The 17500-nt window shown below is 46.2% G+C and overlaps 1 protein-coding gene and 1 long non-coding RNA gene across 5 annotated transcripts in view; one reads left to right on the top strand and one right to left on the bottom strand.

The window, feature by feature from the left end:
• The window catches only part of EBF3 (EBF transcription factor 3), a 119181-nt gene that overhangs the window by 81147 nt on the left and 20534 nt on the right, over nt 1–17500 (bottom strand). The gene's annotated exons all lie outside the window — the stretch shown is intronic.
• Nucleotides 17172–17500, top strand: part of LOC135305916 (uncharacterized) — a 2084-nt gene continuing 1755 nt past the window's right edge. Inside the window, exons 1-2 of the long non-coding RNA XR_010366909.1 lie at nt 17172–17271; nt 17452–17500. The exon at nt 17452–17500 is cut by the window's right edge and continues 162 nt beyond it. This is a non-coding gene — a long non-coding RNA (uncharacterized LOC135305916). The remainder of the gene's footprint in view (nt 17272–17451) is intronic.

A 17500-nucleotide genomic window follows, 5' to 3' on the forward strand; every position in this document is an offset into this window, starting at 1 on the left:
GAACCACCTCCCTGTACCCAGAACCACCTCCTTGTACCAAGAAACACCTCCCTGTGCTCAGAATAATGCCTCTGTGCACCCAGACTCACCTCCCTGTACCCAAAATCATGTCCTTGTACCAAGAATCACCTCCCTGTACCCAAAATCACCTCGCTGTACCCAGAACCACCTCCTTGTACCAAGAAACACCTTCCTGTGCCCAGAATAATGTCTCTGTGCACCCAGAATCACCTCCCTGTACCCAAAACATCTCCTTGTACCAAGAATCACCTCTCTGTGCCCAGAATAATCTTCCTGTACCCAAAATCACCTCCCTGTGCCCAGAACCACCTCCCTGTGCCCAGAACCACCTCCCTGTGTGGACTCTGGAGGCAGGCAGGGCTCAGTCTGCACCAGCACCCGAGGATCCTGGATCCCACCAGCCTGATTAGCTCTGGCAGCCTGATTAATTCAGGCCAATGGCAACTCCGCGGCTTTGCTTTCTCTTCGCCGAGTTAATGAACACGTGGAAAGCAGAAGGATTTGCCCCAGCTCCTCCGAGGGGTTTTCTGGCAGCTGCTCGGGAGGCAGAGGAGCTGCCAGCCTGGCTCCTGAGGGCTGGAGCAGGAGCCCTTCCCGGCGAGGCGCAGCAGCGGAGGCTGGAGCGACTTTTATTGCTATTGTTTGTCTACAAATCTCCCCGTGCCAAAGCCCGGCGTTGTCCGAGGCGAGCTGTTTGCTATTAATGACTCATGAGTACAATAATGCTGCCAGCCCCCTACGAGGTGTTTTGTCAACGTACTTAAATTTCTAAAGTCTCAAACTGTTGCTATTTGTTTCCCTCCATCCCCCAGCACTTTGCACAAATGTCTGTGGAGTACCCGGGCTCCAAAACCCTTCACTCTCAGCGCTGACCTTTGTGCTCTGGAAACAATTACTCCTGGAAAGCCTGTCAATATCATTATTTTTACAAGAAATCAATACGCTTCACAAAGTTAATGGGGGATTCAGGCAGCAAGCGTTTACCTTCTTACTGTCAGTGGTGCAGCGGGCTGTGCTCTGGCACAGATGACAGATTCGCCCAGACACCGAGCAGACAGTAAGCAATGGATGTAAAGGAAAAATAGGCTGCAAGCAGGCGTGGAAAACGTCAGCTTCTGCAGGCATCTATGCTCTAACGAGCCAAAGATGTCAGCCTCTTGTAGTGTCCACTCTGGAGCAAGCAAAGAATACAGGGAGCTAATGAAAGGGGGATTAGGGAACGGTTTCCACTTCACAAATAGAAATAAACCAGTTTGGAAATGCTGTGGGGGAAATATTGGTGGGGTTTCTAGCAATGGAGTTCTTAGGGAGGGTTGTTCAAGCAGATGCAGGAAAAAAAAAATGAAAATCACATGGAAAAACGTGTTCTGCAAATTTAGGCTGTAGGTTGGATTAACCCGCTTAATTCTGGGAGTTTAGCTAGGATATGAGAGAAGTAAATTTTGCCATATTGAGCTCCATTTCCGTTATAGAAACATAATGCCAGAGGAATAGTTAGGATGTACTAAAAAAAGAGACAGGTAAAGGAAAATAGAAAAGATGCCACAGTGTTTATACTACCTATGTTTATACTAATAAAACGCTGGTATTATTAAGGATATTTCTAAAACATTCATAGGAGCTCTCACTAAGCTATCCATTTTCCAAAGGTTTTATGCTGAAGGCGTGCTGAAATCTCCTTTTTAACGTGTTCCACGCAAACCAGGCAGTATTTGAAGGAGCTGCCCGTGACAAAACCTGCGCTCGCAAGGACCTAAGCTCAGCCTCCTGGGGCTGGGTGCCCACCCCGATGGGATGCGGGGCAGCCCTGAGCAGAGCGGGGTGTGATGCCCGGGGGATTTCTCCCTCTGCTCTCCGGCAGAGCCCTGCCACAAAGCAGCCGGCCTGACGTCACCCCTTCCCCAGCCCGAATCTGCCCCAAAATCGCCGCGCCGCGGAGCCTGCCATTAGCGGGGGGCGGTTTTTGTTAATGAGGAGGGCGAGATGACTTCAACACATGGCGGGGGTTAAAAAATACTGAGGGGGAAATAAAAAAAAAAATTTCTTCAGCTTCCCCTCGCTGCTATCAACAGTTTGGAATTTACACTCGCGCTTTACATCATTACCCCAGTCGTTCACAGCTTTTTAAGGCGGTAATGCAAACCACATGCAGAACCGGGCCCTCCCCGGCAGCCTGGGCTGGGTGGGATGGGAAAACCAACAAACAGAGCTCTTGTCTACAAAGCACTACTCAACACATTTTTCATGCATTGTGGGCTCCTCCAGAAGCAGCAAGCTGTTTAAAAAAATACCTGGCCCAAATGGAGCATTTGCTTGACATGATGGAAAAGTGAGTGCTATTTTCTGTTATATTGCCCCTATTCTACATCAACAAGAATATTTTTTTTTTTTTTGCTGTTCCCAACTGATTTCACAGTCGTGAACTCCGTTTATGAATTATCTGACACATTTCTTGCAATTCTTCTGACAACAGTGCTCAGTGGAAATTTCAAGGCACCTCTCTTCTGACAAGTAGAAATATCAATATTTGAATAAATTGTGGATTTTAAACTTCTCACTCTGATGCACCACAGCAAGGAAGACTGAATTTTTCTTTTACTGGGTCTAATCCCCTTGAGCCTAAAGGAAGAAATCTGTATGCAGCGTTTCATTACAAGAAAGCTGTACTGAGTGACATTTGAAGCACACATCTAAGTCGACCTGATGAAGTTTACTTCCTTCAAACAACAAATAGCAGCTTTGTATTATTTCCCCTTCTTGGGGGAAAAAAAAGCAAAAGCATGATGTCTGAGCAAAAAGCCGAAATGTTGATTCACAAATTGACAGGCCAATCTTTAAACAAATGTGTTTCTTGGGGGAAAAATGCAGCTTTGTTCAAGCTGAGCATTTTTCTTGTGCCTGACAGAAGCATTCCGGGGCTGATTAGAAGGAACTTGTTAGGGCTCTGTCTCAGACACTCTGACTCCACTTTTTAACAAGCATGCAAAGAAAACAACATAAAGATAACAAAACATTGTCATTACCATCTATGGGCTCTATTTGGGGCTTTTTTTTTTTTTTTGGCTTTCTTATTTTATTTTATTTATTTTGATGCTTAGGCTCTGAAATTCCCCACAGCTCATCTTGCACCCAGTCCCGGCTGCGGGTGGCATTTCAGGCTCCATGCTCATCTCCTGCCTCACCCTGGGAGTTGAGGGGCTCCTCCACGCTTCCCAACATCCTCCAAGGGCTCCAAGTGGGAGCAGCAGCATGATCCTCATGCCAGAGCCCTCCCTGCCTGCCCACGAGCTCCGCTTGCCAGCTACTGGAGATCATCAAATCATTTTGATAATTCGCTTATCGAAGCTTCCAAACAGTCCCAGGGTTGTCCTCACGTTCCCTTTAACTCTTTGTCTGAAGGGGTTGTGTGCCAAAACTAGTTGAAAGGTCCGAGTTCATCCTCTCTCAGCCAGAAGAACAAGTTATGAGTCTGTTCTTGATGGCTTTACCTACAAAAATAATCTTCATTATGAAATAATCCCGGCCAAAGTGCATTGGAAAATTTGTCTTAGCAAAGGTCTTACAGCTGTGTAAGATCTTTGTCTTACAGGCCAGGCTGGGCAGGGCTTGGAGCAATCTGGGATGGTGGAAGGTGTCCCTGCCCACGGCTGGGGGTGGAACTGGGTGGTTTCTAAGGTTCCTTCCAACCCAAACCACTCCATGATTCTGTGAACAGCTCAATAAATGGCAATCCCTTGGTTCTGGGAGATGTGGATGCCACCATATTCACAGATCCCAGCAGTAACCACAGTAATATCTAACCTGAGACACCTCAAGAGGGAACAAAAATGAAGATGTGGTTAGAAAGATTTGTCCCCAAGGGATAGCCAGGATCAGCCCATGGATCAGGGAATCCCTTGAGGACACGGATGCTCCACTGGAGGAGTGTTTACATCAAGGGAAATGTTTGCTGAGACAGCCAAAGGGCACACCTAAGAAAATATTTTAATCCAGAATATTTCACGGCAGTCAGGTGTTGCTTGGTTCACACTGATGGAAGCAGAAACCTGTCCAAAAAGATTTGTAATGAAGGGGAAGAGTTTTGAGGAATTCTGAGGCAAAGTGGAAGAGTGAATGGGCACATGCTGGAGTTGTGTTTGGTCCTGGGTGCTGCAATGCTGCCTGGAGGACAGGAGTGGTCAGAGATGGGCAGGACCTGCCCAGGAACGTCTCAGAGAGCAGAATGTGCCCAAATTCAGCCCTGGTCCAGCCTCAGTAGAAACCTCTCCTCCCTCCACCTGAAACCTCCTGACACAACTGCAGAATTCATGGAAATACCTGAACTATAAAGACAAGGTTCAGATTAAAAAAAAAAAAATTTAGCTGATGTCTTCTGCCTGAGTATTGGCTCGGGTGTTTCTGGTGGCCCAGGGCAGATCCTTGGTGCCACTGCTGATGAAAAATGGTGCTGTGGGGAATTTCTCACCATGTCAGGGACAGACCTCAGTGTTCTCTTCTTGTTCAGTCCCTCAAGTGGCACAGGGCCAGCCTGACCCTGCTGTAGCTCTGCAGATGGAAGGTAATCTTTTACCCAAAAAACCCCAAGCCCCCAGTGTTTCACATCTGCGATTATTACTTTTCTAAATTTAGGAAGAGAACATAAACCAGTGCCTCAAAAGTTCCCAAACCTCTTGGATTTGTTTGTCTGCCACTAAAAATTCTCATTTTCACTGTCCTGTAGTTCATGTGATCTCTGCAGTTCTGTAGGAGAGGTTTGATAAACCATGGTGTTCTGCACATCCCTCTCTTCCCTTCAGGAACACTCTGGAATATCTCTGCTAACTTCAAGCCAGGGTAGAACATTTTGAGTCATGTGCTTGCAATTTATACCATCAACCTGCAGATTTTTTTTCCTTTACCTTTCTTCCAGATTTCCATTAAGATTTATGCCACTGAAAAATATTTCTGTTTTCAAGCTCTGTATTCAACCATTCACACACTCATTTATAAATATAATGCAAATTATCATGGGGTTTTTCCTTAAATCAGGGAATGTCTTCTCGTTGCATATTTTACCTTTTTTCTTTTTCATCTGCCCTTTCTCCCCAGAAGAGAGGAGAAAAAACTTCTCCACTCATGATGGGAAGGGGACTAAGACCCCTTGAAGAGATATTTCATGGAAAAATCTCATTTATCCACTCTGAATCCTGCACTGAGGAGAAGCAACAATCCAGCTCACTCAAATCACCTTGAGAACAAGAAAATAGCTGAGCAAGGCTGCTCTGCCCAGCCAAGCCACAGGGCTCCATTCCAGGTGAAGACAGGTCTGGTTTTGGAGACTTCTGAAGAAATGTGACCAAAATTTGCTTTGGAGGGAAAAAAAAAGGGTAATTGAAGTCAGAAATGGGGCTTTTTTTTTTCCTCTCCGCCTTATGAAAGACAGTAAAACTAGTGTAAAATCAGTGTAACTTAATTGACTTTCCAATGCTAATTTATGCTAATGGGGGTTCTGGTCCATAGTTTTCACCTGGGAACTCAATAGCAATGAGTGATGGCTCCAATTAGTCATTATAATTGTGAGTTGCTAAAGCTAATATTAGTAGAACTGCATGACATTCCGGGTTTCTCCCCAAACTTTTCCAATAATAAGCCCTGTTCCACACAGCTGGATCAGGTTCAGCTGCAAATGGGTCCCAGTTGGGGTTTTTGGGTCATCTCTGAGCAGATGCAGGAGGGTTTCCTTCACCAAAAGCCTCTGCTGGGTGCCCACGGGTCCCACAGCTGGAATATTTGGTGATTGATCCCTCCATGAGGCAGCTTTAATATCCAACACATATCAAAAAGCTGGATGTTTTACCTGAGGAGATCCATGCTGGAGAACTAATCCAAGTTCTTCAATCTGTGCTTTGGCTTTGAGGTTTTGGGTTGGGTTTGGGTTGGGCTTTGTCTGTCAGACCTCTCAAGATTTTCCAGGAAGGCCCCTGACCTCTCTGGGGGAATTGCAGTGCCTCTGATTTCCCAAATTTCTGTTTGGACAACACTCTCAGGCACAGGGTGGGATTGTTGGGGTGTCCTGAGCAGGCCCACGAGTTGGACTCCATGATCCTGATGGGTCCAACACAGCACATTCCATGATTCTAAATACATGAAATTAATGCAAGTACTCCTATTCAAATGAGCACAAATAAATTATCTTTCTGGTATTTTCTTCTCTTGCTTAGCTGGATATAAAATTTCCCATCACCCAGAAACGTTCACGTTCCGTGAACGAGAATTTCAGTGATGAAAAGTTTCAAACCCAAACCACTCAAACATCTCCACAAGGCCGGGTTTAAGAGAGGAGGAGATTCAGCAGATGGGTGGCCAACAGGTGGAAATGTTGGCACCTAATCCCAGGCAGGATTTCTGGGACAGATAAATGGCTCTGGGTATCTCAGTGGAGAAGCTGATAATGGTTTGATGACAGCCATGAGACACAATTTGCAACTTTAGCTTCTCCTGCTCCCTTTCCACGGAGAGGCCTGGGGTCCCTGCCACCCCCTGCTCTGGTTCAGGCTGGGTGCTCTCCCAGGTGGGCACTGCTGGGCTGCACCAGGAGATTTTCATGGGCCTTTCACACCAGGCTTCAAAAGACGCACAAAATAATCGCTCAAATCCAGTCTTTTTATTAAATAGAATTAAAACTTGGCCTGTCTTTAAAGGAGGGTTTTTTCTAGCTAGCCTTATTCTAGCTTTTTTACACTTTGAAGTGAGTTCCCTGCTCGCTATTTCTAGGAAATGTGGTTTCCTTTCACAAAAACAGATGGGAAATGTATGGAATGTGTGCACTACCTGCAGGCATTTTTCATTTTGCTTAGAGCTCAGTGTTACCACCACTCACCAGCAAGGAATCATTGGTCCTGGAAGAGGGTTCTGCACCACAGTGGGCAAAACAAATGGATTAATTTTGTCCTCAGTGCAAGGCCATTAATTTATTTCACATTCCTACAAATTATCAGAGTCTTCAAGCCATCAACTCCACAGACAGCACCAGGTTGTGGTTTCAGGACATGCTTTAGTCTCAGCCTCTGCTGTAAAGGACATCAGAACATCTCCACCTCTGAGTTACAGGGGATTTTCTTCATTGAAATAAAAAATAAAAATCAAAAGCTGGAACCAGAATGTAGAATCTCAATTAATTAACCATGCCTTTAGACATGAGAGGTGTTAATTGCTGTAGAACAGATCTGCAGAGAATCCCAGAATGGTTTGGGTGGGAAGGGACCCAAATCCCACCCATCCCACCCCTGCCATGGCAGGGACACCTTCCCCTGTCCCAGGTGCTCCAGCCCCAGTGTCCAGCCTGGCCTTGGGCACTGCCAGGGATCCAGGGGCAGCCCCAGCTGCTCTGGGCACCCTGTGCCAGCCCTGCCCACCCTGCCAGGGAGCAATTCCCAATTCCCAATCTCCCATCCATCCCTGCCCTCTGGCAGTGGAGCCATTCCCTGTGTCCTGTCCCTCCATCCTTGTCCCCAGTCCCTCTCCAGCTCTCCTGGAGCCCTCCCAGCTCTCCCAGCCTTTTTCCATAATCTGCTTATTTAAATTGCAAAATAAGGACTGTGATGAGTTTCTTATATAAAAGTTCACATCTCTTGGCCACAGCAAAGAGTAGTCTGAATAATTACTACAGGTGGAGTTAATGTATTAATACAAAATAATAATAAAAATGTAAAAATCAGTATCAGAAATCATGATATTAATAATTCCAGTGGATCTGCTCTTTTTCCAGGGGCAGGAGGATCCAGCACAGAGAACACAAGCCTGTGTTCTACAAAAAACTTATTTCCAGGTTATTTGTGTCTGCACTTCGATGCAGCAATGAAAGAGGAGCAGATTCCCCTCTCAGAAAGCTGTTTTGGAAAGAGCTGTGCTGGCTTCAGGGGGAGAAATCCGTGGTGGGGGATGGATGCTGAGGGTTCTCCGTGTTAAGGGGCACTCTGAAATCACCTAAGGCTTTCTCTAGGCTTGTTCCATTCTGTCAGAAGTGTTTACGTTCCCAGAGAGCCGTAAGTCAGCTGTGGAAAATGCAGCGAGGAAATTCCTCGAGAAAGGACAAGAAAGACTGACAAAATCAAGAGGAACAATACTCTGGCATCTGCCACAAACCACTTGATCTGGAGAGGAACAAGAATGTTCCCTCTCCTGGCACCCTGGGACTGCAGGAGCTCTGCAGGAGAGGAGGAACAGCCAAGTGTTAAGGTTCTTCCTTTTCACAGAGGGCAATTTTGTGTTGCTAGAAATAAAGATTTAATTTTTGTCCTCAAGGACTTTTTCCCTGGAAAGCTTTAACAATAAGGAAAGAGAAGGTTCTATTCTTAGCTTATTTTGGCAACTAATCCAATTAGCAGCGGTAGTTGATTGGAGAGCCAACCAACTGAAATGAACTCGCCCATAAATCTTATCTTTTAATAACTTCAGCAACTTCCTTGCATTTATTTTTTTCTCTGTCTATTTCAGAATTCATGGTTTCCTGGTTAGCTCCCAGGACTGGAGACCCTCTGCAGCTCTCTTTGGCTCTCCTCTCTGCCTGCTGGCACTGTGTGACATCGGTGTCACCTGCTTGGAACAGGGCACTGAGCAGAGGGCAGAAGAGATGGCCCAGGACCTTTCGGGTGAGAACCACTCCAATTCACATTTCTTTCTGTGCAGTTTTTGGTCTTTTCATTCATTATAACTTTGCTGCCTCTCCCCTCTGCTTTTTTTTTTTTTGTTGTCCTTATCCCAAATTCAGGCTCAATTTCTGTCCATCTTATTTTCCAGCTTTGTGAAAAGAACTATTTTGCAGCATTGATCCTTCCTTAAAGGATGTCTGGCATCCCTTGTGTTGTTTTCTCTGTTCCTCCTGAGCACTCAGAGTAAAGAACAAGGTGCCAGAGCACCTTCTGTATACCCTAACCGAGGGAGGAGCTCATTAATTAGCTGGGAGAGTTTCCCTGGGAGTGGAGCAGTGGAATGTGCTCCCACTGGGCTCTCCCACTCCTGTTCCAGACAGGATACAAGGTTCCCCAGCCTCATCACCCTGCCATGAACAAAGAAATACTTGGTGAAATTTAGGGATCTCTTCTTTATGAGGGGCCCACAGCTAACTTTGATAAAGTCTCTGCAGTGCCTTTAAATGTTTCCAAGCTGGGGGTATCCCCTGGGCACAGGAAAATAATTTCTAGCGGTTTCCTGAGGATGCAGAAAGTTTCATGAAGTGCCTTATTTTGCACGCTGTTGTATATTTCGTGGTTGTGGAGCTAAACTTTTCTTTACCAGCCCATTCCTCATAGAAATGAAATGAATTATTAATTACAGATTCTTCGTAATCACCCCTCTCAGAACTTGTTGAAAATGCTAAAAATTGTGAACAGGATAAGGCAGGAGTTGGAAAGAAAAAGGCTACAGGAATCAGCAGCTCTGCATGCCACCCTCCCTGCCCCTCAGCCAGCCCCTCTGGCCAGCTCTGCTCACACCAGCCCTGGGAGGGGATGATTCATTCAGGTAATTCATGCAGGGCTCATTTCCCAGGGCCTGCCTTTACCCCACACTAGGATTTGTGCATTTTGCTATGACCGAAGTCAACGATAGCTGGGGTTTGGACAGAGAAAATCCCATTTATGTGCAGGATGTGTGTACACTGCACATACCCACATGGTCTGTAATATCCATATGTCCTGCACAGGCTCTGAAAATCTGACCCTCAACTTCTCCTGTGCAGCAGCTACAGAGAGACTTCCCTGCTTAATTCCCACTTCCTCGGTGGTTCCATTTCCCATTTCTAAAGCTGGGATATTTATTTCTGTGACAAGGACACTGCTGCACACCCACAGTGGTGAGGAGCTCTGGGAGATGGCTCAGGGAGAAATTTGGGTGGATTTTTTTGAGGCAGGACTTGAATAACACTCAACAACTAAAGCATGAGGACCACACACTGAACAATGAGGGGGAAATACAGAGCAGAGCTGAATGAGGTGGGGATTGGGTGGGGGGAAAAATCCTGTTTCTGATTATGGAACACAACCCAGTATCCTCATGGATATGCACAGGGAGCCCAACCAAAGCTTGCAGGGGTTACCTTTTTTACAGCACCTTTAATTTTAAGTGCTTTTCTTTGCAACCTTAAGGGTGTTCTCTGCCTGTAATTGTTTGTGTGCTAAAGAGAAGCAGCAGAGAGAAACTAGGCCCATTAGTAAATGAGGAAAGGAAAAAGATTAATGGCAATTCAGAAATAACTAGAACTGATTTGGCACTGGGGATCTGCCCCAGTTCCAGCCTTCAGGGCCAGTCACCAGCACTCCAGCAGCAGCACAAATCCAGAAAGCAAAGCAGGAGCTCAGCTGCCACTGGTGTGAGCTCTGCAGAAATCAAATCATTTATTGTTTCATTTCTGTGTATGTTTTTTCAGCCAAATTTTGTGGTTTGGGTTTGAAGTAGGGTTTATCAGTGCTCATTAGGGCCTGAAATTCTCTCTGGGGTCACAACAACCCTTAAAAATGAGGAAGTTTTACTTTTTGTAGGAGTTAGTAAAAAATGTAGGTAAAAAGAGCTATTAAAAGGTAATGTATAGTGCATGGCCAGTGTGGACATGAATGCCATATGCATTATTTAGTAAATTGGACGTGCAGCCAATGGCTGGTTTAGAAATAATGAAGTGTGGTGATGGTAGGAAAATTAGCAAAAGGTGAAAAAGTTGATTCTTGCTGATGGATGCAAACAGCAAAGCAGGTGTTGGGTTGGCTCAGTGACAAATGAGGGGGGTCTGCAAGAAATGTCTGAAGGAAGCCAGAGCAGCAGAGGCTTCATGGTGAGGTGAGGTTTGTGTTACAGCAGAGGGAGAGGAGAGAAAATGAGGGGGAAATACAGAAAAATATACAAGGAAATCATAAACTCGTGGAATCATTGAGGTTGGAAAAGGCCTTTAAGACCAAAAAGTCCAAATGTACACCTGACATTGCCAAGGCCACGACTGTTGGACCAGCAGGGTCTGCAAGGTCCCTTCCAACCCCAAGCAATCCAGGGCTCTCTGGGTGTGTGGAAAGGTTGATGTAAGTGCTGGGATCCATTTGCAGGACTGTGGGACAGCAGCTGTGTCCATCAGCAGTGGTGGATTTATGGGAAAAGCAGAAGAGTTGGTAAGGATAAGGGTTTTATGGTCTGAGCTCTGAAAAGACCTCCCAGTGAAGACAGACCCTGACATAAAATCTCAAAAAATATAATTAAGATGGAGAGCTAATCAGCAACACCAGCAGTTCATGGAGGTAGAAGAGGAGAAGGAGCAAAGGAGACAGGAGAGAGCAGCAGAAAGCACAGCAGGGCTGTGGATATTCTGGATTTTTTGGGAACAAGGATGCCCAGAGCAGCTGTGGCTGTCCCACCCTTGGAAGTGCCCAAGGCCAGGTTGGACACTGGAGCTTGGAGCAGCCTGGGACAGGGGAAGGTGTCCCTGCCGTGGCAGGGGTGGCACTGGGTGGGATTTAAGGTCCCTTCCCACCAAATCATTTTGGGATTCTGAGGTTCCCCTCCCTTCTGCAAGACCTCCCCTTCCTGCAGGTCCATGTACTCCAGCCCTCCCAGCTCCTGTTTTCCCAGGTGCCAGAGACAGAACCACACTCCAGGGGATCCCCAACCTCTGCTTCCATCCTTTCTCACACCATGGGGATAATGAGGAGGCCCCTCCTGTGCCTGGGCTGGTTTCCCTTGATCTGCATCGTGCTGTGACCTGCTGGCAGGCAGAGGGGAGGGCAAGGCAGACACTCTGCTGGGACAGACATGGTGAGCAAGCTGCAGAGGCTGTCAGGACATTTGTATTCCACACCAGGGACAGGGCAGAGCCTCGGTGGCTCCTGTGGTCGGAGCAGGAGGGGAGCTGAGGCTCCTGCTGCCTTTTGAGCAGGAGAGGAGATGGGGGGAAGGATAAAGAGGGGATGATGCTCCAGCCTGACACCCAGGGTGGGAATTCCTCCCTTGACTGGAAGGAAAGGAAATAAAGCTGGGATTAAGGGAGAAGGGTTTGTCTGTGGCTGAAGATGATGCACTCAAAGGCAGCTCTGGCACGGTGACTCGAGTGGCAGAGCCCAGGGGTGGCACCAGTGGCTCACCCCAAACTCTGGAAGATGATGTTGGCTTTTTTTTTTTTTTTTTTTTTAGTTCACTTCAGAGCAAGCTTTCAGAAAGAGAGATCCCAAAGAGACCCCGATGTGGGTGTGAAGGGAAAACAGGGACAGAGCTGGGAGCTGAGGCTCTTTGGGTGAGGAGGGACACACAGAAAGGAGGAAAGGGGGCCAAACCCAGGCAGAGCTGGGTGAACAGCAAGGAGGAAAAGGACAAGCACCAGCACAGCACAGGAGATAAAATTGCAAGGCCTAAGGAAAGAAAACAATCCTTAGGAGAGCCTGTGAGTGACCAGGTGAGAATGAAAAAATACCGGGTGAACAAGGTGATGGAAAGTCAAAAATCTGCTACAGTGTTAACAGTGGAACAAAATAACAAAACCCAGAGCTGAGGAAGAGAATGGATGGAAAAAACACTGAATCAGAGGAATTCTGGGCAGAAGAACTGGAGAATGAGAGAGTGTGGACAGAGCCAAGGTCAGAGGGGGTCACACAGGGAGCAGAGGCTGGTAGGTGCTTTGTAAGAGCTTTTTTAAAAGTGCATTAAAAAATAAGAAATGAGGAGAAGAAAAGAGAGAGCACAGTTGGACAAAATGAAGGGAAGAAACAGCAGGAAGCAGAAAAAAACCAATGTAAGGAATAAATAAACAGAGAAGCCTGGGCTCCAGCCCCGCTGAGGGAAGAGCCTGGGCAGACATTAGGGAGAACTATTTTCCTGTCCAAAACTCCTGCACTTATCATACCATTAGAAATGTAATTTCTTAGGCTGGATGTAACTCTGTAATGCAGCAAAATATGATTTGAGGGCTGGATTGAATATTGAGATTTCTAATTGCAGCACAGTTAGACTGAGAATTACAGCCAGCAGGATATTTCCATCCGTGTCTTCCTTCAGGAAAACCCTCACAGGGGTTTCACTGCCCTTTCTGGGGTTTCCAGAGACTCCCACCCTGTTGCCTTTGGGTCCCCTCCTGCCCATCCCAGCAGGGTGGGGACACAGGAGCTGCTGCAGACCTGGCAGTGCCACTTAAGGAGCCATCGGTCAAACTCTTTTTAAGAATAGAAAGGGCTCTCACAGCACTTATTTTTCACATGTCACACACCATTAAAGACCTGAAGGTTCCTACACCATGTGGTAACAAAATCATGGTACGTAAAAAATAAGAACTTGCAGAAAGAAGAATAATCCTAAATATATAAAGATAACCCTAAATAACTAAAGATAAATTAACCCTTACCATTCTATGACTCTAAATAATTGTGACTTGCTCAGCAAAACTGTGGGGCAAATCCCAGGGTTTGAATGTTATATTGTTCCCCTTGTTTAAATTTATTTATTTATTTATTTATTTGTTTATTTATTTATTTAATGTACAAAACTTGGAAAAATAAAACCCCTCCTCCTGGGAAGGCTGCCCTAAATGGCCCCAATTTCCATGCATGCCACCCTGATGACTTCACTCGATCCCTGCAGCTGAGATTCAAGAGGTGTAACTAAAAGCAGAGCTTCTGGGGGGTTTTAGCACAACTTCCCCAGCCCCAGCCCCAAAATCCTCCCAGTCTGGAGAGCAATTAAGAGAGATCTCACACCTTGCAGCCCTCACCTCCAGCCACGCCAACACCCCAGCACACTTAGCCTGCCCTTTTTTTTTCCAATTTCAGCATGTTCAGTGTACCAATAATGCTCTGATGCATTTCACTCTTGACTGCATACAGTGAGATTGCTAATCAGGATTACTTGATTCAGTCAACACTGATTTCAATAAAAAGACAAAAAAAAATTATCATAAATATAGAGAAAGTGCTGGCGGCAGTGACAGGTGATTAAAATCTCATTCACTTGGAATCAGCCTGATTCATGGTAGTCGAATAGAGGAAGTCTTCATATCAGCAGCAGATGATTATTATCTCACTCACTCCAAGTCACTTCTGATTGCACATGCACACACAAACTGGCACAAAGTAGATTCATGAACAACAAATCATCATGCAGGGGTCTGACCTCCTTAAAATGAGGCTTTGTATAATAATTCTTCAGAAACAAGCAGATATGGGGGGGTAATGCTAATTTACAGAGTAGGCATAACAAGGAAGCTCACATTAAACACCCAGTATGGAGAGGAAGCAAGGAGATGCCAATAAATTCTCAGTATTGAGCTGAAATACCGAAGATTAATTGATTTAAAGCGCTGGTTTCATCCGCTTGAACACGACTGCAAACATGAAAATGAAGTATTCAAAGTACTGCTTCAAACAAACAGTGAAAGATTCACACAGCAGGATTCCCCAATGTTTTAGTTTGAGAAGTAAAACTTCCCTGAAATATGATTTTCTTCAGTTGTGAGCATGTCCCTGGCTATACTTTGAGAGCACAGATAAATTCAGGGCATTGGTGAATTTTTATCTCTTGAGGTTTAGGTTGGGTATTGGAAAAAGTTCTTCCCCCAGAGGGCTGAACCTATTCCTCGAGGAGCAACACCTACACACCCCTTACACAGGGCACTGATAATTCATTAATTGGAGAGCAAACATGCTGATGACAGGGCTCTTTTCTTCCAACACCAACTGTGAGTGTTCTCACACCAAGGAACTCCAGTCATGCAGCAGGAAGTGACATCTCCAAAATATGTCCAGTTTCCTGAGTAAAACAATGTATTGTCCTGCCACCATTAACTAGAACACTTTTAGGTAAGTATATATCATCTGATTATGCTTAAATCCCCTAAAATCTCAAAAAATAGTGACTCAATCACAATTTATTGGTTCACTCTCCCCAGGCCCTGTAGAACACAAAGTGTCCCCTCAGACCTCCACCACAACAAGGAGTTCTGTGCAGAAAAAGCTTATGCAGAATGAAGTTAAACAATCACAGGTTTCCTGCTGTTTGAAGGAGGTTTTTTTGGATTGACAGTGCAATCAGAGGCAGTAGCAGTGGCAGTGTCAAAGTGCAAGTCAATAGCTGGGTTAGATGCTGTCTGACAGAGATGAGGAACAGCAGTGGAGGGCGAGGGGAGCATCCTTGGAGCCCAGGGCCTGCCGAGCCAGTGGGCAGAAAGCAAGAAAGGTGTCACTCAGCACGGCCATGGCTCGTAAAATCAACCTGCTGCAGGCTGCAGGAAGGGACAGCTTTGGGTGGCCACCAGGAAAATCCCCTTGCAGCCATGTGGGCTGTGTCAGGCTGGCAGAGGGGAGCTGGCCAGCAAAGGAAGTGGCCCAGTAGCCCCAAGACTGGGGAGAGATAATGCTCAATTCCCTGCAGTGTCTGCATCTGATAACCCAATTATCCCCAGTCTATTTTTTCAAGGTCTCTTTGAACCTGTGACCCACTACAAACAAAATGTATTTGTGTTGTTCTTAACTGCTAAACTCTGAAACAACAAAGGGCTTGGGGAAGAGTTGCCAACTTGTGTATTTCTTCCAGGCCTCCAACAATTACATTCCCATCAATCCAGTGCATTATTTTTAAACGGGGGTATTTTTTGATCTGGAAGAAGTTGAATGGCAAAAGTGATTTAAATACACTGTTCAGGATTAATCCCCCTCTGACTAAGCAGAAATAAATGAAGCCAGGAAACACTCTGCTAAAGCATTTAACATAAGTTAAAAGTGACACTTGTAATGCAGCAAATGTCAGTCCAGCTGCTCTTGTTATTTATTAAACAGCACTTTTATTTTGGACAAACACACCAACTTGGCTAACTACATCCTGGTACAATTTATTCCAGTTTTATATAGATATAAACACCATTTTCTTCTGGAGGGGACAGTTTCTGCCAGGAAAGAAGTTAGAACAGCACTTCTTCAAGGTTGCTCTTACAGCAACTACAGACACCAGGACTTGCTTTTACATTTATTCATCTATTTTCCTATCTTCTCCTTTGTCTTTTTGAGTATGAACTGGGCTCTCTACACTTGTGTGCCACACTGTCAGCTGGAGGAATCCACATCTCAAAGAGTGGAACACATGGAATTTATACCTGCAGGCAATTAAGGCTGGGATTATTTGGGAGCTCAGATGATGTCATGCCCAGCCAGAAGCATCTTTCCACAACCAGAACCCAGGAGAGCCAAGTAATCTGAAAATTATACCGCAGGAATCATAGGTAATCAGGAGGGTTGTTTATCACAACAGGCCAAATTAAGGGAGAGCTCTTATTGCTGACTGGGAGCTCTCCTGAAACCACAGAAAAACACAATAAACCCCAAGGCTGAACCAGTGGTGCAACGTGGCTCGACAGGCAAAGAGCTGTGGCAGAGAGACCACAATGAGGAGCTGCCATGGTTTGTAAATCAAAATTATTCTGGAGTATAAATGACGCCTAAAGGAGGTATGGGGATGCTGGTGGGGCACAGACACCCCTTGGTGTAAATGAGATTGAAAAATGAATGAATCTCCAGCCCCCCTTGAGGGGCTGCACTTCACTCCACGACCCAGGCACACATGGAATGACCCACACAGACATGTAGCATACAGAATAAAATTTTCTATCACCTTCAGAAGCCAGATCAATTGTTAATTCTACCATATGTTCAAGCATATTCTGTTACATTAGTGTCTTCGGAAAAGCCCGAGGAATAGGAGGGAATGTGTGAAAACATCCATGCTGTGCCAGTAAGTAGTTATTTTATGTTTGTAATTTCAGTTTTACTGACTTTGGGCCTAATCCAGTACGGGGAGTCACAGCTCTCCTTCGTTAGAGCACTGGGAGGGGTTTTTGGGGTTATGGGGCTGTTTGGTGTGGAGGGAATCCAGCATTCCCTGTGGGATGTGCGTGTCCCAGGGGATGGAGGGTGACCAGGACCTGTCGGGGTGGGAGGGCTGATGGGACACACAGCACCCTGGGGCTCTCATGGGGGCCTCCCCAGGCTGTCCTGAACACACAGCTGCTCTCAGAGCAGGATTTTGGACGTGGCCCGAGCGAGCTTGACCAACGACATCAGAGGAGACCCCAGGTGATGCCTCCAAGGGTTGTGTGCATGGCAAATAAAACCCCATTATTGCTCATCCAGGGGTGTGGCTGTGGATGCACACGTGACAACACCAGGGTTGGAACAGGATGGGTTTTAAGGTCCATTCCAACCCAAAGCACTCCCTGATTCTCTGACAACCAGATGCAGGACTGATGGTGGACGTGCACAGGTAGGAGCCTGGGTGGGCATGGGAGCCAGGGCACCCACCCTGGGTGCCCACAAGTGCCATCAGCTGGGGACAGTGAGCCTGGCCACCTTGCCAGGGCAGACCAGCCCAGCACTGCCCACCAGTGCATCCCCTGGGGTCTCCTCCAACACCCACAGCACAGACACAGCTCCCTTCTCCCAGGAAATACTCTGGGTCCCACCAGGCTGAAGACTGGATGGGATTTAAGGTC

The sequence above is a fragment of the Passer domesticus genome, chromosome 8 (genome assembly GCF_036417665.1).
Source record: "Passer domesticus isolate bPasDom1 chromosome 8, bPasDom1.hap1, whole genome shotgun sequence".
Taxonomy (NCBI): domain Eukaryota; kingdom Metazoa; phylum Chordata; class Aves; order Passeriformes; family Passeridae; genus Passer; species Passer domesticus.